The sequence below is a fragment of the Castor canadensis genome, unplaced genomic scaffold (assembly GCF_047511655.1).
Source record: "Castor canadensis unplaced genomic scaffold, mCasCan1.hap1v2 HAP1_SCAFFOLD_110, whole genome shotgun sequence".
In the NCBI taxonomy this organism is placed as follows: Eukaryota; Metazoa; Chordata; class Mammalia; order Rodentia; family Castoridae; genus Castor; species Castor canadensis.
Window position 1 is genome coordinate 164,085 of NW_027395340.1, and position 27,632 is coordinate 191,716.

The following is a 27,632-nucleotide window of genomic DNA, read 5'->3' on the forward strand; positions in this document are numbered from 1 at the left end:
CAAAATTAAGCAGCTTAAAACAAACATTTATTATCTTACAGTTTCTGTGAATCAGGAATGATGTCAGGACTGCAGTGAATGAAGACTTGATTGGGCCTGAAGGATTCATATCTAAGAGTGCTCATTCACATGACTGTCATCAGGAGACTTCATTCCTCTCCACAGGTTCTTTCCTCCTTGGATGGTGGCCAGTTTCTTCTAGAGTGAGCAATCCAGGAGAAGTTGCATAGAGGCTAACAGTTCCTCTTGTGACCAAATCTCTATTTTCTTCTACTGGTCAGAAGCAGATGACGTCCTGCCACAGTAAAGGGAGGGTGGGTGCTGATTAGGCTCTTCCTCTTGAAGGGAAGAGTGTGAAAGAATTCAAGGACATGTCTTTAAAGCCAGTACACGTCTCTCTAATCAAAGTCTGGGGGAGTCATCTGGGCTTCCTTGCATATCAGCAGAGCATGTGGTTGCCTGTGTTGGTGGGTGACACAGTTAATTCATCTTCTTTCCATGGGGCCAACTCAGCAACTTGCTCAGGTTCTCCCAAAAGAGTGTTTGTATGTTTATTCATGTTTCAATATTGTCTGTTTTTAAATATATCTCTGAAAAGACTTAATACAATGCCTAGCACAAGTAGGAATTTAGTAAATATTATTTAAATTTATCAAAAGGTCTCAATGCAAATGCCTTAAACACTTTCCAGAAAACGGGTTTTAGTGTAAGAAAGGGGAGAGAGGTCCTGAGGGTTTAGATAGTTGGATGTTGGAAAAGATGTGGAGTTCAGCATTCAGACCACAGCTTTACACCTGCATGGGTATTATTTTTACTGCATCCCAGGTGCATTAAAATCTCTGAAAAGTGGTGGCGGCAGCTTGATTTGTGTTGAGATGACCAAGGAGTAGGAAGTACATTGGGGGAATTTCTTAGACCCTGCAAAAGAAGAGTTTTTCTTAAAACTGGAGCTGGGAATGTTATCAAAACAGCAACTGGGTTCCACAATAGTAAGTGGGTTATTATGAGAAACCTCTCCAAGTAGATTTAATTTTGGAGAAATTCCAAGTTGTCAGTTCATCTCAGACATTTAAAACGCATTAGATGCCGTTGCACCCTCGCTGCCAATTCAGACAGTGTTTATGGAGCAGCAATTGTGTGTTAGACGCTATTCTTAGGGCATACACATTTATGATCTCATTCATTCCTCACAAACACTATATGAGAAGTTTTAATACTGCTCTCCTTCTGTAGGAAATTAGTGCTCTGGGAAGTTATGTCCATTGTTCAGAGTCACACAGTTAGAAAAGAGAAATACTGAATTTTGAATTCAAGTTTTTAATCTTTATTATACCATAGTTTTTCTTTCTGAAAATGGGAAATTGCAAATGCAGCTATATCATGGTTTAAATGACATTTCTTAAAATGTAGAATCTACTAAATAAAGCACTAGTATAGAGTAAGCTATCAGTCTACCTCATTCTGTGAAAAGTACCTTGCTCTTGACAACATAGATTTACTATAGTGACATTTAAAGTGGGTGCAATGGTTCTCTTTGAGTCACTTCTGCAGAATCAGATCTCTCATTAGACGTAGAGTTGTATGTTCCTCACTGTAAGTCCCCAACTTTCTTGAACATCCATGCATTTTCTACTGCTTAAAAACTAATAACCATGTAACTGCTACAAGTCAAACAACAAAATTAAAAAACAGCAATTATTTGATTTATAATTATACTTTTAATGTAAATATCAGTAGACCAGCCTGGTATCTTTTTCCAATTCTTCCTTGCCAGTTAGATTTTATTGATTTTCTACTAGCTTTTTAAGTAAAGAAAACACTTTCTCTTTCTCCCTGTGTTTCTAATACAGCTTCGATTTCTATCTCTGCTCTCAAACGTGTACACTGTGCATTTGTGTATTCATTCAGTCAGAAAGCATTCATTCATTCAGTATACACTCTTCTAACATATATGTATTGAGTATTGACTATGTACTAAATATTCTCCTAGTTGCTGATGAACTATTATCAGTTCTGGGGACCAACCACTGTGCTTAGTAGTACGGATACAGAATTACAGCATAAGTGACCATCACTGTATATGAACAGATGCAATAAGCAGGAAACATGGCATTTCATGCATGCTCCAGTCAAGATGTGAAAATTTACATCTCTTATATCAACAGTACTATTACATAGTTAGGTTTAATATTCTATTGTTGTATATGATGTGTTGTACCTTGGGGTCGTAAGGTACCTTGCAGAGGAGCCACGTATCAATTAAAATTGTAGCTTTTTACATGAGGTCATTGTGTTAGTCTGTGACTGGGTCCTCCAAGAAGCAGATTCCAGGAGAGGACTAAACATGCAATAATTTTATTAGGGGAAATAATCTGCAAAAGAAAATGCAGAAGAATCCATTGAAACTGGGGGAGCTTTCAGACCACAAGTCTAATGCTAAATGAAGAAGAGAGGTCAGATGGTTGAGTGGAACCATCCTAGAAGACTGTATAATCTTAGAAAGCAAGGCCGTTGGACAGTGGAGCCAAAGTCTCTTCAGAGGAACTCCTGTCTCCCAAGAAAAGGCCTGCCTTAACATCTCCATCACACTTGGTCATGGTCTGGAAGCAGCCCAAGAGAAGCAGTCAGAGCTCAGCATTTGGGACTCTTCGACTGTGCTCCCCAGAGGTGCAGGTCTGTGTGGCACAATCTCAGGGCCAGCACAGTCTCAGCTAGCCAGCACTCCAGGTTGTGCTTAGCCCACTTTGATGCATTGTAGGTAAGCTGTAAGCTCACAGTGGCTGGAATATAAGGTGCATTTTGGTTGGGGCAATGAGATAGCAGGAAGGGGGAATATTGAGGAGTAATACCAGAGAGGTGTTTACCAACCAAATCTCAGTCAAATCTAAGCAATGTGTGCACTGAGGGGAAATTGAAGAGTTCTAAGGGAAGACATTGAATCAGGGGTTTCCCTTCAAATCAATGAGTGAATTGATTAGAAGATGTCGTAAGAAACAGGAAGAGGAGTTAGAATAGCATACGTTCTGAATGATAGCATTAAGAGTAGAAATTCAGAAGCTCAGAAAGGTGTTTGGGGCAGAAATGACACGTGGCCACCAGTGGTATGGGAGGACTTTGATTCCCAGATTTCTGGTTTGAATACTAGACAGGAGCCATTTCTTAAGGTAAGCATCGTATGAAGAGACAGGTTTGGGAAGAAATAAATTTTAGTTTTAGTTTTACATAACACTCAAGAAACAGCTCAGACTTGAGATGCAAACTTGGGAATTGTGAGTCTGTCTTCCTCTGGAGTCATTTTAACAGAATTGACTAACAACCTCAAATCTTATGGGGAGGAAATGAGTGAGCTTTCTTCTCTGGTACTTCTGCATCTCTTTGGACCTTTGTCCACATAGCAGAATCCAGAAGTAAGAAAAACAATCCTACTTTAATATAATGACTATAAACATGAGATTCCAAAACAGGTTTGTCACTAAATAGACAAGGTACCTTTCAGTCCCTGTCTTTGACTTTCTTTATGTCTTTTGGGAGAATTCTTTCTTGTACACTGTAAACATGCGGAGTAAACTCTACAGCTGTCGAGAGCACCCTTATCTCTGCACGGATGATGGGTGATGAAGCATATCTAATGTCCTTGACCCAGCCATACAGAAGTCAGTTACAGAAATTGTCAGATTCTCTCAGAAAGCAAAGGGCTTTGGTTGTAATCTTCATTTCTGTAAGGTTTCCTGATATTAATTCAGGCAATATAAAGTTTTTCAATCAAAATTTTATGTGTAAATCACACAGTCTTGGGAGAAAGAAAGATTATCATTCTCTGGGGAATGTCAAGAGGATTTCAAAATAGCATGTTGTAAGTTACCTTATCTATGTAAAGAGATGCACTGTGTGCTTTGTGCCATTCCTCCTCCTTCTCCTCCTCCTCTTCTTAATTCACCAGTTTCTCAATGATCGGGCCACTGCTTGGTTCTAAAGGAATTAATAGCTTTTCATCTTCTTCAGAATTGAGGTCTAAACTTTTAACATGGCTGACAAGGCCCACCACACACCTAAACAGTCCTTCCTCCAGATATCTCTGTACTCCCCATAGCTTCTTGCCCTCTTTCCTTCATCTCCAGCCACACTGACCTCTTTGCCACTTCTTGAAGACCTCTTTAGCAAGCTCTTGCCTCAGTGCCTTTGCAAGTGCTGATTTTTCTGCGTGCTCCTCCTGACAACCACATGTCAAGTGGCCATCTCCCCTCAAGGCCTTCTCTCACCACAATATTTTAAATTGCATTTCCTGTTCCTACATCCTCCATATCCCCTGCCCTGCTTTATTTTTCTTCACAGTCCTTATCACCTTCAGATACATCGTATAATGTACTTATTTCCAATCATTGCCAGTCTCTCCATGCTAAACTGGAAGACAGGGTTTTTGCTGTTATGATTTCCTGCTGTGTCCTGGCACTTTACCACAGTGCCTAAATATGTGAAAGGGGCAGATAACATTGCCAATCACTGATGAGAGTTTGGGGCTGAAAAAGCTTATGCAGTCTCCCCAAGTTTCATGTTGAGTGAATGGCAATATAGATCTGCCTGGCCCTGAGGTCCAAATAGCCAGTTAAATGCTTTCATGTGATCAGCAGGAGGTTTCCTTGCAAGGATCTGCTACCTTCTACACTAAATTTTAGGTCAAGGAGTCAGGCTGTGAGAGACTTGTGGGAGAAGCCAAAGAAATGAAAAAACTACAGTGACCGGAAAGCAGTAGGGGTTGTATGCTGGCCCCCTGTGGTTCCTAAGATCAATGCAAACCTTTCCAACCCTGGATCTTGCACACACAGACTGGGGAAAATTAGCGATGTGCGGGAGCCAGCCAAGGGTTCCATTTAGATGGTACTTGCAGATGTCTAATTGGAGTCCTGTTTGTTAACATAAACTGCTTTGCCATTCAGAATTGGGAGTTAATCAAAATATTGCAAATGATGCACCTTGAGAAATGTCACTCTTTATCATGATTACATTTCCATATTTTTCCCTGTTAGCTTGTTGTGTGTATATTAAATGCTTTTAAACATTACCCTCTACTAACTGCTAGTGGTGGGGCATGTGAGTCTTCTCAGAGGATGTGAGGTACAGTGTGAGCTGTATTTCAGTGCAGTTCCATATGCTGCCTGTAACCTACATTTCTGTAGCAACTGGTTAGGAGCAGACAGCTTTCTGGTGTTTGCAGCTTACATAGAGTTTGAAGAGCCCTTTCTCTTCCCTTTCTGGCCCAGTCGTCAGGGAGTAAAGGTCATCTCCTAGAAGCAGATAATTATGCTGTTGCAAGAATCGGTGCTTTCCTCTGAGGACCACTGGAAAATAATTCATTTCTTCAGTCTTTCTTCTTGAGTATTAACAAAGTAAACAAAAAAAGGATTTTCTTCCCCACCAGGACTGGCAGCACCAGATGAGGGCAGTCAGCATGAATTTTAATCAGAGTGTCTGTTTTTCACCTCTGAATTTTCCATAATCAATTTCCTTTTGTCTACTGACTGAAAGTGAATACTTATAGAGTTGGAGAATTGATGGATCTTATTGCCAAGAATCCCACACGATCACATTCAGAGCTGAGCTCTGGTGTGCTTCTCCATGGAGTCCACATTTATGTAAGAGGTGCACTCAAAGAGGATTTTTTTTTCTCATTAAAGTGACTCACTTTGTGGCTTCTTTAAATAGGTCAACCAGTGCTGCCACCCAAAGTATACAAGATGGAGTCAAATTTTCTTCCTCCACTTGCATTTTTTTCTCCCTAGGGACAAATCTGTGCTGGTGGTGAGATCCTTGTGGATTTTACTTGAATTGGCTTTTCTTTTCCTATGCTTTGGATTTTTGCTTTGCTTTGTTTACCTGCAGCTGCTCTACCCCCCTTACATCAGTGAGGTGTGTAGAGGAGGTCATGGTGTAAGGTGGTGCCCGCTGGGTGAATCATCACATTGTTCTGTGATTGGAACAGCCTGGAGAACTAGAATTTGAAGAGGGACAGAAATGTGGGCCTTTTCTTTTTCTTTTTTCTATTTTTCTGCCTTTATTGAGGAGGTGCCACAGTCTCAGAGGACTTGGAGGGCCTGGCAAATCATTCCTTGGCTTTGCCTCATCTAATCAGTACTCTGTCAGCATACTTTGCCTCCTATTTCAGGAATACCTCAACGGTTCATCATGCACCACTAATAACAGAAATGCATTGTCTCAAGGTTTAGAGGCTAGAAAGCCACCATCCTCAGATATCAGCAGGACCTTGCCTTTCTAAGGGAGCTGGGAAGGACCTGTCCCAGGCTCCTTTCCAGCTTCTGGTGGTTCCTTGGCTCATGGCAGCAAAACCCCAGTCTTCATATGGCATTCTCCCTGTGTACATACAGCAGTGTCCAAGTTTCTCCTTTTTGTAAGGACACCAGTAACACTGGTGTAGAGTGTTGGGTCTGCTGATACACACAGCTATTCTAGTATGAGTTCATCTTAACTGATTATATCTCCAGTAATTCTGTCTCCAAATAAGATCACATTCTGGCATATTGGGGGTTAGGACTTCAACACATGAGTTTATTATTCAACTTGGACCACTACATGTTATCTGCTGTTGCTTAACAAATTACCCCCAAACTTAGTGACATTAAATCTCACAGTTCTGAGTCAAGAATCCAGGTATGGCTTAACTGATTCTGTAGGCTTTAGTTTCTCCTAAGCTTCAACCAAGGTTGTTGTCATCTTAAGGCTCAAGAAGAGATGAATTGGTTTCCAATGTTACTCATGTGGTTGAGGACAGGATTTGGTTCCTGTGGGTTGTTGGAATGGGGGTCTGAGTTCCTGGTGAACTGCTGGCCATTGTCTTCTCTTGCACTCATGGGAAGCTCATGATGTACAGCTACAAATGACAATCAGAGGGTATGAAAGGGTATATGTACCACATGGAACTCACAGTCCTTTAACCCCTCATATTGGAAGCAATAATGCTAATATTCTAAGTGTTAAAAACAAGTCATCAGATTCAGCCAAAATCAGGGAGGGGATAAGACCACAACATGGATTACAGGATGCAAAGAACTTTTGAAGTCATTCTGGAAACTGCCTGTCCTTGACTGTCTCTTGAGTTATCCTTCCTTTTTCACAAATGTTAGAGTATGTTTGTACTCAAGTCATTTGTCTTCCCTGCTTGCTGCTAGTGGGTATTTGGGGTTCTACTGGCTTCTTCATTTTATACTCTCTCTAATTCTTTCAGTAGAAAATGGCAGCGTTTCTGTGTGTCAATTTCTCAAGTACTTGTGGATTTCTATGAATCTTATTTGTGTGTTTACCAATCTATAAAAATGTCACATGCACAAATCTCTTCAAGAAAAGTCCTGTACCTTTGGGTCCTGGTGAAAAAGCTGAGAGACAATGTCTTTATGTTTCTTAGACATTATTCCATGGAGACAGCCTATAAGGCATATCCTTAATCTCTGTACAGGGCCATTTAGGGAACAGAACAGCTCTCATCTTTTGATCTTTTTGAAGTCTTAACCAAGGGTTATTCAGTCTTACCCTTGTGACAGTACAGTTGTCCCTTCTGATGCATGGTCATCAGTTCCAAGACACCTAGTGGAGGCCTGAAACTGTGGATAGTATCACACATTATATATTCTGTTTTTTCCTACACGTGGTTATCTATGGTAAAGTTTAATTTATAAAGTAGGCAGAGAGGCTTGGGTCTGCTGATACACACACCTGTAATCTCAGTTACTCTGGAGGCAGAGATTAGGAAGATTGTAGTTCAAGGCTAGCTTGGGCAAAAAAAGTTAGTGAGAGCTGCACCTCAACAAATAAACCAGACATGGTATATCCACCTGCCATCCCAGCTACATGGGAGACTATAGGTAGGAGGCTGGGGATGTGGCTCAAGTAGTAGAACACCTGCCTAACAAGTACAAGGTTCTGAGTTGAAACGTCCCATTACTGCAAAAGAAAATTAATGAAATAAAGTAAGCACTGTAAGAGACTAATAAAAACAGCTAATAGTAAGACAGAACCATTATAAAAATATACTAATGTATAAAAGTTATACAAATTTGTTTTCTCAGAATACCTTATTCTATATTCTCTCAAAATATCTTTTTTATACTGTGCTCACCCTTCTTGTGGTGATGTGACATGTTATAATGCATGTGCAAAGAGACTAAGCGTGATGAGTGACATAGCATTGTGGTATAGTGTCAGGTGGCTGTGTAAGGGTTGCTTGAATACGAGTACTACAGTACTGTTGACAGGTGATCTAATAACCAAGATAGTTACTAAATGACTAGCGTGAGAGTGGTATATATAGCATGGATATGCTACATAAAGGGATGATTTTCTTCCTGGACAGAATGGACCAGGATAGCACAAGATCTCATTGTGCTTCTCAGAATATGGTGCACAATTAAAACTTATGAATTATTTCTGAAATTTTCCAGTTAGTGTTTTCAGACCATGGTTGACTACAAATAACTGAAACTGGAAAGTAAACTTGAGGAGAAAGAAAGTTTACTGTGCATAAAAGCCATTTCTTAATCTTAGCATCTTTTACTATCTGAAGAGGCTAAGAATCTTTTTTTTTTTTTTAGCTTCACTAATTTATTTTATTTATTCATTCATTTATTTATTTATTTATTTATTTTCTTTTATTATTCATATGTGCATACAAGGCTTGGTTCATTTCTCCCCCCTGCCCCCACCCCCTCCCTTACCACCCACTCCACCCCCTCCCTCTCCCCCCCACCCCCTCAATACCCAGCAGATACTATTTTTCCCTTATTTCTACTTTTGTTGTAGAGAGAGTATAAGCAATAATAGGAAGGAACAAGGGTTTTTGCTGGTTGAGATAAGGATAGTTATACAGGGAGTTGACTCACATTGATTTCCTGTGCGTGGGTGTTACCTTCTAGGTTAATTCTTTTTGATCTAACCTTTTCTCTAGTTCCTGGTCCCCTTTTCCTATTGGCCTCAGTTGCTTTTAAGGTATCTGCTTTAGTTTCTCTGAGTTAAGGGCAACAGATGCTAGCTAATTTTTTAGGTGTTTTACCTATCCTGACCCCTCCCTTGTGTGCTCTCGCTTTTATCATGTGCTCATAGTCCAATCCCATTGTTGTGTTTGCCCTTGATCTAATGTCCACATACGAGGGAGAACATACGATTTTTGGTCTTTTGGGCCAGGCTAACCTCACTCAGAATGATGTTCTCCAATTCCATCCATTTACCAGCGAATGATAACATTTCGTTCTTCTTCATGGCTGCATAAAATTCCATTGTGTATAGATACCACATTTTCTTAATCCATTCATCAGTGGTGGGGCATCTTGGCTGTTTCCATAACTTGGCTATTGTGAATAGTGCCGCAATAAACATGGGTGTGCAGGTGTGGAGAGACTAAGAATCTTTAAAATTATCAAGTCATGGTTCCTTTTTGTTTACAAGGCACCAGTGACTCACACCTGCAATACTAGCTACTTGGGAGGCTGAGATCAGAAGGATTATGGTTTGAGGCCAGCCCAGGCAAATAGTTCTGAGACCCTGTCTCCAAAAGAAACCAGAACAAAATATGCTGGAGTTGTGGATCAAGCAGTAGAGTACCTGCTTTTGTAAGTTCGAAACCCTGTACAACTAACAACAAAGAGGATAGGATAGGTAAGACATCTAAAAAATTAGCTAGCATTTGTTGCCCTTAACTCAGAGAAACTAAAGCAGATACCTTAAAAGCAACTGAGGCCAATAGGAAAAGGGGACCAGGAACTAGAGAAAAGGTTAGATCAAAAAGAATTAACCTAGAAGGTAACACCCACGCACAGGAAATCAATGTGAGTCAATGCCCTGTATAGCTATCCTTATCTCAACCAGCAAAACCCCTTGTTCCTTCCTATTATTGCTTATACTCTCTCTACAACAAAATTAGAAATAAGGGCAAAATAGTTTCTGCTGGGTATTGAGGGGGTGAGGGGGAGGGAGGGGGCGGAGTGGGTGGTAAGGGAGGGGGTGGGGGCAAGGGGGTGAAATGACCCAAGCCTTGTATGCACATATGAATAATAAAAGAAAAAATTCTGCCTTCACCATGGCAATCTTGTCACTTACTATAAACAGCATGAAAATGTCAGATGACACCTTCCACACTGTGCTTGATAATCTCTTCACCTAGATCACCACGTTCATCAGTGTTGGTTGTTCATCAGGGCAGAGTTGTGAGGTAGAAAATATATTTACTCAAAACCCTCCTACATATATATGAATCCCACCCCCATGGTATCTTCCTACTCTTTCTTACCCTTCCCTCTCCACTATTGGCTTCATTTTCCCTTGCAGTTTCTGAATGCTGCCAAAGTTTCCAGCATCCCAGCCTGATGAAAATCTTGTTTCTCATAGCTCAAGTATATTAAAGTTGAGTGCTTAGATACCCAGAAGTCCATGGTGATGTAGATTCATTATAAGTAAGTAAATCATTGATAATGTCTTAGTGGCTAATGTGTTGTTCCTACAATCTTATCTTAATTAAAATGTATAAAATAGTACTTAAGGAATGATAAAATCAATGATAATATAAAATAATATAATTCTAATGATTTACCTGGATAGCTTTACCTATCACTAATTTTACCATTTACAGAGGGCTTTCATTAACTCATTTATACCCTACAAATGTCCTATACAGATGTCTTATCCTCAATTTACAGATTAGGGAACTGAGGGTCAGAAAGTTGAAGTAATTTGCTATCTGTTACAGGAGTTAGAGGGAATCAAGTGGCACTCTAGAGCTGTGTACTCCCTCCGGATCATAGATGTCCTCCTGGGACTATTGACAGTATGTAGTCTTTTGGAATGTGAGATCATAGTGGAGCCTTATTAAGACGATTCCTACATGCTGCTTAGTTATTTTCACATCATTGAGTTTGCCCTACCACAGATACTACAGACCTTGCTGACCTCTGAATTTATATTTTGTTTTGTGGTATTCTACATCTGGATGCTCTAAGGGATGTCACACCAGACCACAGCCTCCAAGAGACACTCTAGGATCACATGCTGGTTTCCCTAGACTCTCCTTTGGCCTATCAGCACATTTATAAGATAGAATATCTTGGCTCTTTTTGCAAAATGTGCCGACAGTTTTTCAGTAGTGGACGTGAATATCTGCTGGAAGGTTGGTTACGTTTGTGTTTAGTGCTGGGTAGCACATAAACTTAGCTAGAAGGAAAAAAGGAAGAAAAGAATGTTGGTGTAGAATTCTCTCTGTGGATTTGTCATTTTGGAGTTTGTGATCATTTAGATGGAATTCACAGAAAACTGCTGAACTTAGAATGAAATTACAGACAGGTTTGAGTCTATCTCTGCTGTCATGTCCTTGGGCAGATCATAGGATTTCAGTATGTTGGAGGTAAAAAGAACCTAGAAAATGTGTCAGTCCTTTTATTCATTGAGTAGATGAGAAGGCTAAGGCTCTCGGAGAAGAAATAATGCTCATAATGCAGCCATAGGTTCCCCCTTCATACTTTTTCTGAGTTCACTAATTGTATCATATAGCATTTGGGGGTCTTAATGATAAATATTGACAAATAATGTGCTATAAAAACTGTATTATCTTGTTACTACTACTTTTATCACCAGCTGGCCAACTCAGCAACTCAGCAAAGTTCATCTTGACCCCTCGGGCCCACACGTGGGTGCAGACTCCCACATCTCTTCCACCTCTTCTCCATCCCAGTCTGGCCTCTGTAGTCAGGACTTGCCCCCACTCTTGATAGATATATATATATATATATCCCCCACCCAGTGCTTCTTTTCAGTCTTTATCACTTTCTCCCCACCCACTCTAATCAAACACATCTACTGGCTCTGCCCTGGGCTTCTGCTACTTTGCCTCATACCTTCAACCCACTGTACCTGAGGACCACCTTGGGCAACAGCTTTCCGTGGCCACCATTGCTGACATGAACATATCAGGGATCCACTGGCATTGCTGGGCTCCAGGTTGTCCAAAGATGTGCAGCACAGGAGGTTAGCATGTGAGTTGAAAGGGAGGAAGATAGTATATTGAGTTCTGACATCTTCATTTACTCCGTAGGCTCACAGCACTACATTGCTTAAGAGAGGAAGAAAGAGACTATGTGAACATAATAGCAGCTCATTTCTCTACAAAAATCACCTATTGTTTCTTTATTGTATTTTCTGCATAAGAGAAAAAATTAATGGATTTTACATGCCTTATAGAATTAAAAAAGAAGGAAATATGATTTACATTTTAAAACATAATGGATTTTGGATACTTTTGATGACTCTAGACCAGCACTGTTCACAAGGATATTCTGTGGTGATGGAAATATTCTGTATGTATTCAATGTAATTTGGCACCACTAGCCACATGTATCTGTTAACACTTGAAATGTGACTAGTGTAAGTGAGGAATTTAATTTTAAATTTTGTTTAAATTACTTAGTATTTAAATAAGCACATGTGGCTACTGGGTACCACAATAATCTAGAACATACAGCCATTTTTGCATGGATAACATTGTGTACTCATCACCCTCTCCCACCCTACCATTGAATTCCACATTCCATTGATTCCCATGAGCTATCACCTATCCTGGAAAAGATAAAACCAGAGTGGCCACTGGTTTCTAAAAGGCATATCTGATTAAAGACCCTGTCCCTGTGTCTGTCAGTTATATAAGGCTCAGTATTTGACTTAGCATAAAACTGAGGCTCATAAAACTGAGAAGATCAATAAAGATAATAATGATCATAAGAGACAACATTGATTTGATATTCCATATGTGACAGATACATAGTATTTCACTCAGTCTTCAGAGCATCCCTGTGAGGTTTATACATTATTATATCGTACTCATCTTATGGACCAAGACACTGAGACAGAAGTTGTATTGCCATAAGTGGGATTTGAGGCCAGGCATTTGATGGTAAAATTTACTCTGACACCTACTGAAGTACCTCTGCCATGTGCTTTCAGTGCTTGTCCTACATGGAAGTGGGCTATGTATACAGAAAGAATTAGGTAGGTTTGCTACTTCAATCACACAGCATGGTTCTGACACTGTTCAGTGTTAGTGTAGCTTTCACAAAGACAGTCTTCAAGAAAACCACCCTTACTTTGGACATTCGCTATAAACTCTGAGCATTCCCAGCCCACGTGTTTCTGACCAGTTACAAATTTGGGGACATCCACTACTATTTCAAGTTCAGTAATTCACTGGAAGGACTCACAGAATTCAGGAAAGAGCTAAACTTTTGATTGCAGTTTTACTATAATGGGTACAAATCAGAACAACCAGTGTAGAGGAAGTTTAGAGAACAAGGTCTGGGAGGATCCCATTCATGGTGCTTCTGTGCCTTGTCCTTGTGGAATCAGTACATACTCCCCTTCTAGAACATTGATGTGTTCACTAGCCAGGAAGCTCAACTGAACTCTAGTGTCCAAAGTTTTTACCATGGCTTCCTTAATTAGTAATGATTGATTGAATCATTCTCTGTGCAACTGAACTCAATCTCCAGACCGTCCCTTTCCCTAACGGATGGTCTTCGATGCTCTAATCACATGGTTCATCTTTCCAGCGTGTCCAGACTCATCCCAGAACTATCTAGGGATCACCATGTCCTTTTTGTTAGCATTAACTTATCAGAGTACCCCATGAATAGCAATGATACCTCTATCATTTAAGAATTTCCAAATGTTAGGGAGAAAAACCCCAAAACCCTAGAATAAAGACCAGACAAACTCTTCATTGTACAGCTCCATCAGAAATTTTTCTTTCAAGTGACCAAGAGTGAGGATGAGGACACAAGTGTCTCTGCATTTTTTTTTTCTGCAGTATTGGGGCTTGAACTCAGGGCCTCCACCTTGAGCCACTCCAAAGCCCTATTTTTGTGAAGGGTTTTTCAAGACAGGGTGAGATAGGGTCTGGGAACTACTTGCCTGGGCTGCCTTCGAACCATGATCCTCCTGATCTCTGCCTCCTGAGTAGCTAGGATTACAGGCGTGAGCCATCGGGCCTAGCTGTATCTCTACATTTTTAGTGGTTCTTGAGCACATTCAAATACATTTTCTTATTTTATTCTCATGACACTCCTATGAGGAAGATATTATTGATGTCTTTGTTTTAGAGATGGATAAGCAAGGCTAAACAAAGTTAATGACGTGGTTCATGAACATCTACTCCTAACAATTGACGTGGGCTTAAAATCAAGTTTTGTAACTGTTAATCACAAGTCCTTGCATATATAAGAATAGTCAAAGGGATAGGAATAGAGATAAGGATGCTCTGGGTACTTAATTGTTTTTCTTATCTGAAAATGCAGGCTAGGAATGGACTTGCCTAAGATAGGACAAGGATGAGAAATGTGAGGATCTGAGAGTTAAGCTTCTTCCCAACATAGCAGTTGATTTCCTTTTCTGGTTGCCCTTCTGTTTATTTAGGAAATGTTACATATCATTTCTGTGCTAGGTCTTTTAACAGAGAAAATATGAAATATAGTTCCCAGACTTCTTTGGTGGAGCACAGACAGTAAACAAAAGACTGAAACAAGACATGGTCTCTGAAGCAATAGAGGAAAGCACTCAGGACAGACACCCAAGTAGGAAGAAGGGGTCGGGGTCAGAGAAGTCAGGAAGGTGGCAGGAGATGATGTGGTGGCTGAATCTTAGAAATAAGCAAGAATTAATCAGGATTCCTGCTCTGTAGGTGGATGGACAAAGGGTACAGGACTCTTGCCCCAATCTAAGAGACTGTTGGGTCCTGATAAAGCCTCAAAGCCTGGTACTTTGCAGGCTTCTTGTTCCATTTGCATTTGCTTGCTTGGCTAGAGACCCAATGAAGCAGGCATGGAGTCATCCCAGAAAGGGAGCCTGGATTCGAGGGCAAAGGACTCAGGGCCACGAGGGTGTGTATGGATGTTAAAAGCTCTTGCAGGCTTTTTTACCTGTAAAATGATGGTGTTGGGCCTCCTCAGGTGGCTTTCAGGGCACATTCTGCCTCTGCCATTTCATTATTGTGAGAATTTATGACAAATGTTTTGCAAAGAAAATGAATAGTGTAAACAAGATTATAAAGAGAATGTTTGCCTTCTTAAGGGAATAAACTATTGTGAAGCACATCATAAGCCCTCATTTGCATGTAAACAATATAAATTCTACATAAGCAGAGGAGGCTTATTTTCTTAGGTGTTTTGGTAAGTTAATTATGAATCATTCTTGCCAATTTTTCTAGTCTATGTTATTAAGAAGTAACAGAGCCGCATTCATTTTAAATATCATATACTTTTGAATATTCATATTTTCTGTTCATAATACCTGACTTTTCTCTGAATTAACCTGAATTTTCTTAAATTATTTTTTTAGCCCAGGGATTATATATTTACTGGATTTGTTTTCCCAGGAAGAATTTGTATGAATTCATCTTGTGCTTAGCAGATGTCAGAGATACCAACTGAAACCTGTCCCACCTTGGGTCACCTCAAATTGGCCTAGGACTACCTGTTACCATCAAAAGCCTTGCATACACCTTTAATTCTGAACATCTGTGTTCTTTCTGCATCTTTGTCCCCTTTACATTTGAGTGCTTTTCCCCATTCCTTGTATCAACCTGACTACACAGGATTCTGCTAAAAATGAACACTTTACAAGCATTTATTGGTTTAGGCAACTATACTTAAGATTTGAGTGTCTTTTAGAGACCTTGAACGTATAACACTTATCTCCCTAGCTGCACTCTCTTGCTGTCTTATCTCCCTTTCCCACATTCTCTCTCATTTCTCCCCTTTCTTCTCCAACCCCCTTGACTCAAATGGACAGTCACCCACCTTAAAAACAAAACACATCAGACCCCCTGTCTTAAGCCTGGAGTTGATCGATCACCTCTTATAGCTTGGACATTTTCTTGGGGTTTTCCATTTTCAAGCAGCTACTGAAAACATTCCAAATACATTTTGTTGTATGGGTAAATTCAGGAAAGGATATCTGGAAAAAGCATTACTTCCACTGAGGAGCGGGACATGTTGAGCAAGTAAGGGGCTGGAGCAAGTTTGCAGGCAAAAGGAACAGCTGTACGAACTGAAGCAACACATGAGAACATGGCTGCAGTTCTCCAGAGTCATGGAGCTAAGGATAATCCTGAAGGGGTCACTGACAAAAAGATGGCCCTGGAAAAGAAGGCAGCCATCATGTCATCAGCAACCTTTACATGAAACATTTTTTGTTTTCTCTGGAAGTAAAGCACTGGAGCACCAGGGTGATGAAGTAGCAGAGCTGCTCAAAAAGATAGAAGACTAAAGCAATGTCAAGGGTCTGGACTAGGACATGTGTCAAGAGACACAGAAGAAATGGCATATTTAGGAGTAAAATAGGAGGCCAACAGAGCTGTGATTATTTGGTTATGAACTGAGGAAGAAAAATGAAAAGACTAGGGAAACCCTAAATTTCTGTTCAGTTTTGGAAATCAAATTTAACTGGGTTTATCATTGTACTCTCTTAGTAAATTGAGTCCTTGGATGTCACTTACTTTTCAGGCTAGGGCATGGTTTTGGAGAAAGCCTGAAAAATGACTTCTGGTCTAACAAAATCTGTCCATATCCATTCATAAAAGCTGTGGCCCATGATGGGTTTTGGGGTCTCTGTTAATTTGGCTATCAGAAACTTGGCTTTATAATGGTCATGGATGCTCTGTTTTGTTTTTTAACTGGCCTGTTGAATAGCTTAAATTTAGTGTGGGAGAAATAAATCACTAGATTTTTTTTCTAAACACTCCTTCAAATGCTTTCTGTGTCCCTCTCTCACTTTAGTATCTTAGGAGGATTGCATACCTTTGTGGTCATTTGCAAAGTTGGGGCTATTTTCAGAGGTTCCTATCAATCTACATTAAAATTTCTGTCTAATACCCAGATTGGAGCATCCCCTCTCCTCTGGATCTTTCTGGATCATAATGCCACAAAGGGGGGAATAGTGGAACAAGCAGAAGCTCTATGTACCTTCCTGTTCCTGCCTGTGAGAGTTTCATCTGGCTTGTCCCAAAGGCCATCACATCCCCTGTATGGCCAGAGCTGCAATAGGGGCTGTAGTTCACAGAAGTTAGCTGTAGCCCCACAGTTCCCAGACATGGAAACTTCTCTTTTTGGGAGGTGCAGTACCCACCCTCATATATATATATATTTTTTTTCTGTTACATTCCAAGATCCCAAGGAAAAAAATCTCTGTTAATATCTAATTGCAGTGTTTTTAGAATGATAGCAAATATGAAATGGAGGCCATTGTGGTCATCGTGTTTATAGTTATATATATGAATGAAATAAGGTGAGCTGTATGATTGGCATGTGCAGGATGCATTTGCAATTGTCTCTTCCACTAGAATCAAATTTAAGACTCTGAGAACCAAAATTGTCCTACAAATAGAAACAATGTAACAGATTCTTCTTCCCTATGCATTTCTTCAATTTTCTATTTAAAGAAATTTCTGAAAATACATGAATTATGCAGTTTATCTCTCAGATGAAAAAGAATTTTCTTCTTTGTTTGGTTGACTATGTATTTATTAATAGCAGTAAAATTTCCCACATTCTTTTGTATCAAATGGGATGCTGACTAAAATATGAAGGAGGCATTCCAGCAGTGATAACAGTAACAGGTGAATAATTGTAAAACTATATGGAATTGAAAGACATTTTAATTTGCCATTACTTCTATGTGTTCAGAAAAGATCTGAATAATTATACTGACTATAAAAAGGAAGTGAGTGATATTTTTCTCATTATAGGATTAAGTTCTTAATATACCACTTTCAGTAAGTTAAAACAAAGCCAACCCCTCCACCCCCATCATCTAGTTTCCTCTGATGACATAATCATGACTGAGGACTGCTCAGCTGTAGATATGTTTGGTCTCCTTACAATTACCCAGGGATGCTGTGCTACAAGCTCATTCTAATTTGAAAATGCTTGCCTTTGCATGTTATAGAAATGGAATCATACTTGTTTGTTCAGTATGAACTTCCAACCTTTATGTCACATTAATTTATGAAGATGACAATGACTGAAGAATTTCCTTAGATCATGACCACACAGTAGCAGAAGCTGAATGTGAGATTTTTAAAACAGGATTTTTCTCTTTATAAAATCTATTTAAAAGTGGCTGTGGTTACCAGGGTCATTCCAAGACAAAATTTCAAAGCTATTTTTTAAAAATGTATGTAGTGTTTTTCTTTTAGTTCGTATTCTACCCATACCATTCAAATTCTTACTCTGATCCCGAGAATATCCTGTGACAGCACTCTTCTTGGAAAATGAGGTTTCAGCATATGCTGTGTGCTTCTAAGTGAGTGATAGTTTTCCTTTGTAGCTTTTGAATTTTCATTCATCAGCTTGCCATTAAGACATTTGGGTCTTAGTGAGAAGGGACAGGAAAATCTATGAATGGATTCTAACTTCTAGCACTTTTGCCACCCTTCTTCCCTAAAATAAGCTAAGCCTCTCTTCAGCCAGAGCCCAGGGATAACATAAGAGAAGCCCACTGCACAAATTCTGCAAGCTCTCTCACCTCTGAATTTTCATTTTTTCAGGGTTTAGTCCCACCCCTTAACGGTTATATGATGTGTGACATTAACTCAGCTAACTTGAATCTCAGTGTTCTCACCTTAAAATTGGGGGAAATGGCACATGCATTAAAGGTAGTTGTGGAGATTAAATGATGACATAAAATAAACATGAATTTCTTAATAAAAAGTAGGCTTGCCATAAGGAAAGAAAACTAAGAATTCTTTATAAATGAGTTATCAATTTGATCAATACTTTTTGAGGAAAAAGTCAGAAACATTTTTCCCTTTTACTGAAAAGAGAAAATTCTGAATGAAGCTTTTGTTAATTTGAAATACAAGTACTACAGTGTTGTTCTTTGTTCCCAATAAGAGAGTCCTGTGTGTAGTTGCACCTGAAACTTGAAGATGGGTATATGCAGCGTGCTATAAGTAAAAACAAAGTTATTGTTTTTATTTTAAAAGCATTTGAAATGGACTTCGCATCTGGATTGACAGTGCAGAGGTATAAATTCTCTTGTATGTACATGGAGATGGCATTTTGTGATTAAGGTTATTTAGCAACTAAAAGATACATCATTAAATGCAGCTTTATTTAAATTCCATGGTTGAAATGATGTGGGGGTGGGGAGGGAAGGAGAAAGATGGGGGAGTTGTTGGTATATGTAATTATGAAATAAGGTGAGACTGTGTTTCTTTTTTGTCTTATAGCCTGAAGAATAAGTAGTGAAAACATCAATCAAGAGTTAAGAGAAGATGCCAGCATTTCTTTGCTGTGAAGACTTGCTTATCAACCACCAGAGGAGGATATTTTCTTAAACAATGAACACTTCTTATGAGGATCCATAGATTAGCATGTGACTAATCTTGATTTTGGAAAGTGAATGAGATTTCTTTCTTTTTCTGTTTTTTTTTAATTTTGTGGTAAGTTATGATATTTGGATGGATTTTTAAAAATTCTTTCCTGATAATATACTTAGCATATGTTCTAAATTGTAATCTATAGCAACAGTTGAAATATTATTCAAATTTAAATGAGTGGAAAAATTTTAATGTCCGGTTTATTCTAGATTTTCTCAGAGTCTAACTATTCTATGAAATCTTTGATGATTTCGATGTAAGTCACCTCTGTCCAGAAATAAACATTCTTTTGTCATCGTGTTGAACATGACTGGTGCAACACGCACAGAACCAGAACAAATCACTATTAGCAGAAGATACATGATGGACAAATACCAGTCCTTCACCTTCAAACACGAGAGCCAGACTTGCCAGCTAAATGAGGAGCGCACAAGAGCGGAGAGGACATAGAAAGGAAGAATCCTCATCCTTTTCTTCTGATCATTCAAAGGACAGTGTCTCAAGGTTAAGCCAGGTCCTCATCGCAAGCTGCCTCATCATAGCTTAGGGAAAGAATTAGTTTGCTTGCATGATGATCCTCTTAGGCAAAAACGTCTTCACAGCAGTTAACCTTGGTAAGCTGTTTTCCCAAAGGCATCCAAAAGAATTAAAAATCCCAGAATGAGGTGGAAATAGATGTGTCTTAAGAAGTTGGCCTGAATTATGGGCTTGAATTTGGGTCACTGACAATTTGGAAAGAATTGAATAAATCCTGAAGAAGTCGTAACCTTAGGGATAGTGAGGTCCCCTGTTTTCTTCTGTTTCTTATTGAAGTCCTATCACTGAGCCAAGATTTGAGATGGGTAACTTTGAAAAGAGCACCCTGTATAGAACAATGGACTGGAAAACTGTTACTCTCTGATGGGGATCATCTCTGAGTACCATCATAAAGTTCTTTCTTTGGCTTAATTTTCTACACGGTGACTGAAGTCGTGTCTTGCAGGCTGGCTGCAGGTGGGACCTGGATGTTCTCAGGGCACCAACTAAACTGAACTGGGCTGGGCTGCCCTTTACAACCTGTGACTGCTGGAATCAAGATTGATCTGCTGCTATCAGGATTTTCTGGAAATCCATTGTTTTCCACAGAGAGCTGAGGTGGTTACAACCCAGTGAGCAATAAGTGAAATGACACAGAACTGCACAGTGTTGTTATTAAGGTACCTGTTTTCCTATGTGTGGAATTCGGCACCATTCCCTTGAGAAGGGCACACTCAGGAGGGGCCAGGGCTGCCAGTTTCTGCACCTGGGGCAAGAAGCAGCCACACCACCATGTGCCGCCCTGTGGGAACAAAGGAGGGTTTGATGGGAAGGAATCTCTTTTGTTGTTTTGGAAAGAAGCACACAACAGAGCTACAAACCTCCAGTGAGGGTTTCCCTTGAATGTGTTAAATAAAGCTTTATTTGTCAATTCTGCTGTAAAATAAGCATTGTCCAAGTTAAAAATCTTTGTTTCTATTTGTGTTTAGTGACTGAACACTTGCCCTGAAGTGTTGTGTTTTTATTTTTTTAATAACCTAATATAGAAAAGTCTAGGAACATAGATTTCTTTTGCTTTACGAAGAAGCTATGCCAAACCCTTTATAGATAAGCGTCTAGCTATAATAATCAGATTATTTCAGAGTTCCTCAGCCACATACCATGGCTCCTTGATAGCCTGCCAAGTGAAAGTGAATACCCTGCCAAGAGTTTAGTTTGTTTGATTTTTTTCAAGTTTCTTTATTTTTGCCCATACAGATAAGGCAAGTTATGATTCCAGTGCACCATGGAGATGGCATACTCAGCTTTCTGCAGGAAGGACTCATAAATGTTGTTTATATTTTGGGAATTCTTAAATAGAAACATTCTACTTGGGAAGCTAGCTGTTTGTCATTATTCTGTTTTTGTTTGCTTTGGTATGGCTGTGTGTATTTAATTAAGTCTTATCTCACTTTTCAGTTTATATGAGTGAAGGGGAGTAGGATGTAAGGTAAATGTTTTCAAATGACCTATAAATTCTGATGACGAGGAAAGGGACCCGTGAAGACCTGGCTGTGTCCCAGTCCTATGGCCCAGTGAACATGGATTCTAGCAAATATGAACTCAAGTGAAAGGATTTTCTGTAAAATGTCAATTCAAGGGAATATAAGGGAACCTTATCTATTTGGAAGAAAGAAATTATCCAAATTATCAATACTTGAAATACTTTTGATGTTCCAGAGTATTTGAAGTAAGTACTATCCATTTGAAGTTCTGTTGCAATGAAGGGAAAAATGATTCAGAATTAACAACACACAAGCCTAATGGACTCCTTATATTAGAGTGAAAATATTTATACTTAAAAGGACACTTGTTAGGTGGCTGAAAGGGTCTGTCACCATCATTATTGTTATTTTTTATTTTTTGGTCAGTCTTGGGGATAGAACTCAGGTCTTTGCACAAGTTAGGCAAGCATTGTAACATTGAGCTACAGGCCCAGTCCCAGCCTATCTTCTTAAAAAGGTAAATTTCTCCTGTAGTCCTGGTCATGCAATCCAAATCTGCTTTACCAAAAGTTCTTTTCTGGTTAGTGCAGGGATACACTGCAGGCTAGCACCTGTGCCAGTGGCCGCAATTGCCATAGCAGTGAAACCCAAATTAACGAGCTTCCCTTATATTCAGTCTCCACAGCCCACTGAACATAAACATGGCTGTAAAGCAGTCTGCTACATACCAGGACCACAGTGAGTCCTCTGCTATCGCTGGACTATAAAAAGCAACGGAATTTGCTTCTCACTTGCCTCTGAGATGACACAGAAACATAACAGGGAAGATTTTTCACACCTTTCTATCGAGTGAATTTGTTAGGTCAACCATACAAAAGACAAAAAAATATGAGCTACATATAAAATACTGATACTCCTGAGGAAAACTTGAGCCCCCGTGTGTGTGTGTGGAGGCAGGGATCACATTTCTTTCAGAGCTAATCTTTAGAGTGAGATATTTCTGACAGGTCAGTGTGAACACAGAATATTAGAATCTCAATAAGAAAATAACCTTTCTAAATTGCCAGGTAGTAACTCTGCTCTCTACTTTTCATTCAAGCTAACTATCCCATTGCTCATTTGATAACTTGTCAAAGAAATTGGTCGTTTCTTATTTGTGAGCATAAGAGGCTTCTGATGGACAGCTTGTTGTGGGAACCCTTTGTTTTGTTTTCTTGTTCTTTCCTAATCTGTTCATACTAAAGGCATGCTGAGCTACCTCACAGACTTGTCGTGTGGATTAGTCAATTAATAAATAACAAATGCTTAAATATAGAAATCTATGTAAATGCTGCTTTAATTTGTTTTCAAGCTGAAGTTATATATGTGAAATCAGCTGTCTGCATATTGCTTTGTCTTAAAAAACAAATAATTAAATTTGTTACATGAAAATGATATGAAATCTGAGAGTCCCAACATAGACTGAGGGCATCAAACCCAAGACTGTCAAATATAGTACCTGAGGAAATAAAAAACACCTATAAACAAAAAAAGATCTTTATGTTCTCAAAGGGGGCAGTAAACATTGGCTTTAAAGAACATCTAAGTAATTTTAAAAGTTAAAAGGCCAGAGCTTGTCAGCAATTTATATAAACACCGATTGGTCCAAAGATTTTACCCTTGATAGCATTACCTTACTTCCCTCATGTGTGGAATAAAAGATAAAGGGAGGTCACAGCTAGTCCCTGTGTGTCTCAGTACCTGCAAGAGAGGCGGAAGTTCTGCCTTGACTGTGTCCTAGAAATCTGATAAACACTTATTTTTGATTTTAGTATTGTTTAAAGTTATAGCTTAAGAAAGAAAAATAAAATTAATGTCTTAGTTTCTCTGTAACATCACCTGGAGGTTCTATGATAACTAGTTAAAAAATAATTTTACTGTTGGCTCTACTTTGCTGCCATTTTCCTCTGTCTGATTAGTTATTCCTTAATCACTGTTATGAGTAGTGGTTTTATTTGCTAATTTCAAATCTCTTAATTAATAATTCAATCTGACCTTTAAAAACTACCTCTATAATCTTCAAATTAAATGATGAAGGGGAACAAAATCTAATTTTAATTCCATCACCCCTCCAAGTACCATTAGCAGGTGCATTTTTTCTTTTCTTTCTTTCCTCTTTTTTTTTTTTTTTGTTTGCAGTACAGCAGTTTGAACTTGGGTACTACACCTTGACCACTCTACCAGCCCTTTTTTGTGCAGGGTTTTTTCAAGACAGGGTCTCATGAACTTGCCAGGGCTGGCTTCTAACCATGATCCTCTTATTCTCTGTCTCCTGAGTAGCTAGGATTACAGACAGGCATGAGCCACCAGCACCTGGCTAGCAGGTGCCATTTTTCTGAAGAACACTTCAATTACTGTCATGTACCAGATTTCTTAGTCAAGTGGGATTGTTTCAAGTCCAGGCTCAAGTTCCCTCATGGCTACTGGGATCAGTGAGGGGTAAGGATGACCCTGATACCGGACTGGATTGTTCCCCAAGTTTGTGTCCTGGCACAGTCAATGATTGAAGACACCAGACAAGCAGTTAAAGAGTTAAAGCAAATTTACACCACAGATCAGGAGTTAAGAGTAAAGCAAGAACAATTTATTGAAAGGATAGCAAAGCACCCCAATGTGTGGGACTTAGTAAAAGAACTAAGCCAAAGGATGGCTGAAGTTCATGAGATTAAACGGGCTGACTTTAGGCACCCCTCCCCACTCTACTTTTGAAGCTGCAGCTATTTAACACCTTGCTGACCCCAACCATCTGGCTGCCCCCCACCCTTATCAAGCCAGACATTCCAAGAGGATCTCCTTAGTCCATCTTGTCCTTGAAACCAGTCGTGTACATTGTATGACTACACTCATTATTCTGGTGAGACCCCTTTCTTTGTTTTTCTTGGGAAAGTTTGCTGTGTAATTCTCCTTTAAGGGTCTATATCTCATCCCTATAGATGTCTGCCCTTAGGAATGTTTTATCTTGTTTTCCTTGTCCAGGAAGAGAAACTACTGTGCCTCAGCACCCGTGTGCTAAGCTGGTTTCTCAGTCTTCCTAAATGTTTTGCTTTTAAGTATGCCTTCCTATCTCCTCTATCTAAAACAAAGTTACTTCTACCACCCATCCCTTTACCTCCCCAGGGTTATTTCTGCCATTTGTTCCTTTTCATCCCCAGGGTTGCCATTTGTTCCTGGGGACATTTCTGCCATTTTATTTCCCCTCACACTTGTCCTCTTACATTTTAACCTCTCCAGAGGCAGCTCTGACTTTTGTCAGGAAAAGGGAATTTGTCTCTGTCTGACTGCTTTAGGCTGAGAGGGGGCGTTGTGGGGGTCCCTGGACATCAGTCAGGGCTTCCTCCTAGATGGTGGGGGTCTGTAAAGTGTCCATGGTACCAGGAGAGGGCCTTTGGCATGTGTAGCTCCACATCCATCACCATCTGGAGCTTGATTGTCTCCAACCTTGAAGAAACAAGCTTGACAAGCAGATTGTGAATGCATGAACCAACATTAGTACAATCGTTATTACAACCAGGGGGCTGAGTAGAGGGAGGAACCAGGTTGGAGATGGTAGCCAGGATTTAATTTTTCCCCATACTTGCCCAACAGCTTGTGCATTTATTGATTGTTCTCTGTAACCATTTAACCTTATGAAGCATCATCTTAGTGTGGGTGTCCACCTGTCTGGAGGTGATAATATATGTGCAGCAGGAGATGTTGGCTATACCACATTTTTTAAACATTTGAACCTGTGGATTGTTTTTTTTAATATTGAGTAGGATTACTATGGCAACAATATATTATCAGTAGGCAACCAGCTTGTCTCATGACAGTCTACATGAGGGGTCCATGAGTCCAAGAAAAACCCATTGTTTAAGTCCAAAACTAAAAAACACCATCTTTACCATAGGACATGTCTGGAGCCAGTAGAAATTATCACTTTGTCTCTTTTAAAGTAAAGTGGCCAAAAATGTGAGTTTCTGTCTAGATGGGCTTTAAGGCCAGATAGCCACACATGCATAAGAACTACTTCTTTAACTCTCTTGGCTTTGATTATTTTTTGAGAGATCTGTCATGAGTGACTCCATTTGAACTTTGACAGCATTCTCCCCATTTCTCCAAACTGTTTGTCTCTAAGCAGTCTTCACTGAAGATTTTTTCCATTGGTCATTTTGGTCCCTCCTTGTGAGAATGTGTCCCACATTAAGGGAGAAGCAATAAGTAGGTCAAGTTGGAATCAGTGCCAACTGGACCCTTTTGGCCAAATTCAAGCAAATTCAAGGCTTAGAAGGAGATACTCTCAGATAGTGGGCTTCTAGATAATTACAACACAAAATAAAATCTAACAAAAGTAAATATTAAAAAAGCTAACTTGGTTGACAGAGAATAACTTGTTAGAGTCATTTTTTATGTACTTAATTGTAAATGCTCTAGAAGGATCAGAACTATAATGACAAAAACTTAAAATAGCCATGGTAAAAATTCTGATGGACAATTTAGCATCTAGGTATTTTTATTATTTACAGAATAATTATGATTGACAGTGTTATATCAGCACCATTAGGTTTTTTGTTGTTGTTTTTATAGTTAGGAACATATGTATAAAAAGCTGCAAAAGGATAGCATTAAGTTTTAATTTGAAGGACACCAGCTTGGTACAGTGTTTATCTAAACTTTCTCCTTTAGAAGACCTGATATACTTAGGAAACATAAATATATTTAATGTACAGGAGCCAGCAACAGCATCACAGCTCTCTAGAGGTTATATATATTGTTGTTACCCTTGGAGTAAAACCTTAGACTTCCATCAGTTTAGAAGGCAGTGTCAGTGATCCCAAATAATCTAGTCAGAGACACATATAGGGTACTAACCACATTAGGATCATGTAAGACAATAGTTATTTAACCACAATTATGAGGTCATCTAGAAGACTTGACATAAACCTACTCTTAAATAAACTTTTATTTAGTTACGACTCAGTACTCAGTAATCTCAGTAGTCAAAACCCTGACAGAAATCAGCAGATAACACAAGTAAATATTCATGAGAACTAAGTGTGAAGTTAGGAAACCTGATGGCTGACATTAACAGATGGCTCACGACATCTAGCAGGGTTCTGCTGACCTAACCAATGGATCCCCCTGACCATCCCAGGCCAAGAATTTCCTCCACCTGACATGTGGAAGGAGTTGATGATGCATAGTGCAGTGGGTTTTTTGTTTTTGTTTTTTTAGAACTACCTACCTCTACTCTGTTGACTCCAATAAAAATCTGAGGTCTCAAGACCTCCAGAGCAGTACTTCTCTTTTGAGTTTTTTAATCCTATCTGGAGGGTGTACTTTGGATTTATTTTTACTTTGCTCTACATAAGTAAATTTGTCCTAACCCACATATCAGTCAGTGGCATTCCCTGTGTTTAGTGGCCTATTTCCTCTCTGGGTTCAAATAAACTTTTATTTTCCTACTTGATTGTCTTGGTAAATTCTTGGATCAACCTGTAGCACCAAAAATCCCTGACAGTTATCTTGGAAAAAGTTTTTGTTTTTTCAAAAACAAAACTTAATCCTCTAAAACTTAGAGGATTAAGTTTTAGTTTAACATCAGTACATTAAATTTTGACCTTACAAAACCTTTAATGTAACTCTTAGATTTTAGTCAACCTAATCATTTACATAAGCTTTTATAAGCTCCATCTTTTTATGACAGCCTACTCTGTACTTTCATGATGACTTACTCTGCATTTTAGGGGAAGGCTGTCCTTATCTTTTCTTGTGGACACCCCCCCGCTTTTTTTTTTTTTTTTACAAAATCCTTTCTCATCCTAAAGTATTCTCTTTCCTTTAACCTTTCTTCCTAAATATGCTTCTATATCCTTTTTTTTTTTTTAAGTCTCCTGGTTAACTTGCATCTTAAAGTTACAGAATCCAAATTCTCTGTTAAATAAAAGATGGCTTAGGAAGAAACAGCTGCTGTGAGCCCGAGAGGGAAAGAAAGGGAAGGGCCCAAAATGAATGTTATTTATTTGGTCTCCCTTGGCTAGGACCAGCCTCTGTAGGTGACTTATGTCCAGTAGGAATAGAGGTTACAGTGTCTATCAGTCATCCTGGCCATTTCCTGGAGAGCAGCTGGGGAGCACTCTCATCCCATAAGATTCTCTGCTTTTGGTAAACTTGTTGCATGGATATTTTACTAATGTTACAGA

General features: G+C 39.3%; 1 long non-coding RNA gene across 1 annotated transcript in view; it reads left to right on the forward strand.

Moving 5' to 3' along the window:
• LOC141420306 (uncharacterized) overlaps positions 1-26,925 on the forward strand; it is a 149,716-nt gene extending 122,791 nt beyond the window's left edge. The window contains exon 3 of the long non-coding RNA XR_012444924.1: positions 19,265-26,925. This is a non-coding gene — a long non-coding RNA (uncharacterized lncRNA). The remainder of the gene's footprint in view (positions 1-19,264) is intronic.
• The last annotated feature ends 707 nt before the right edge of the window (positions 26,926-27,632 follow it).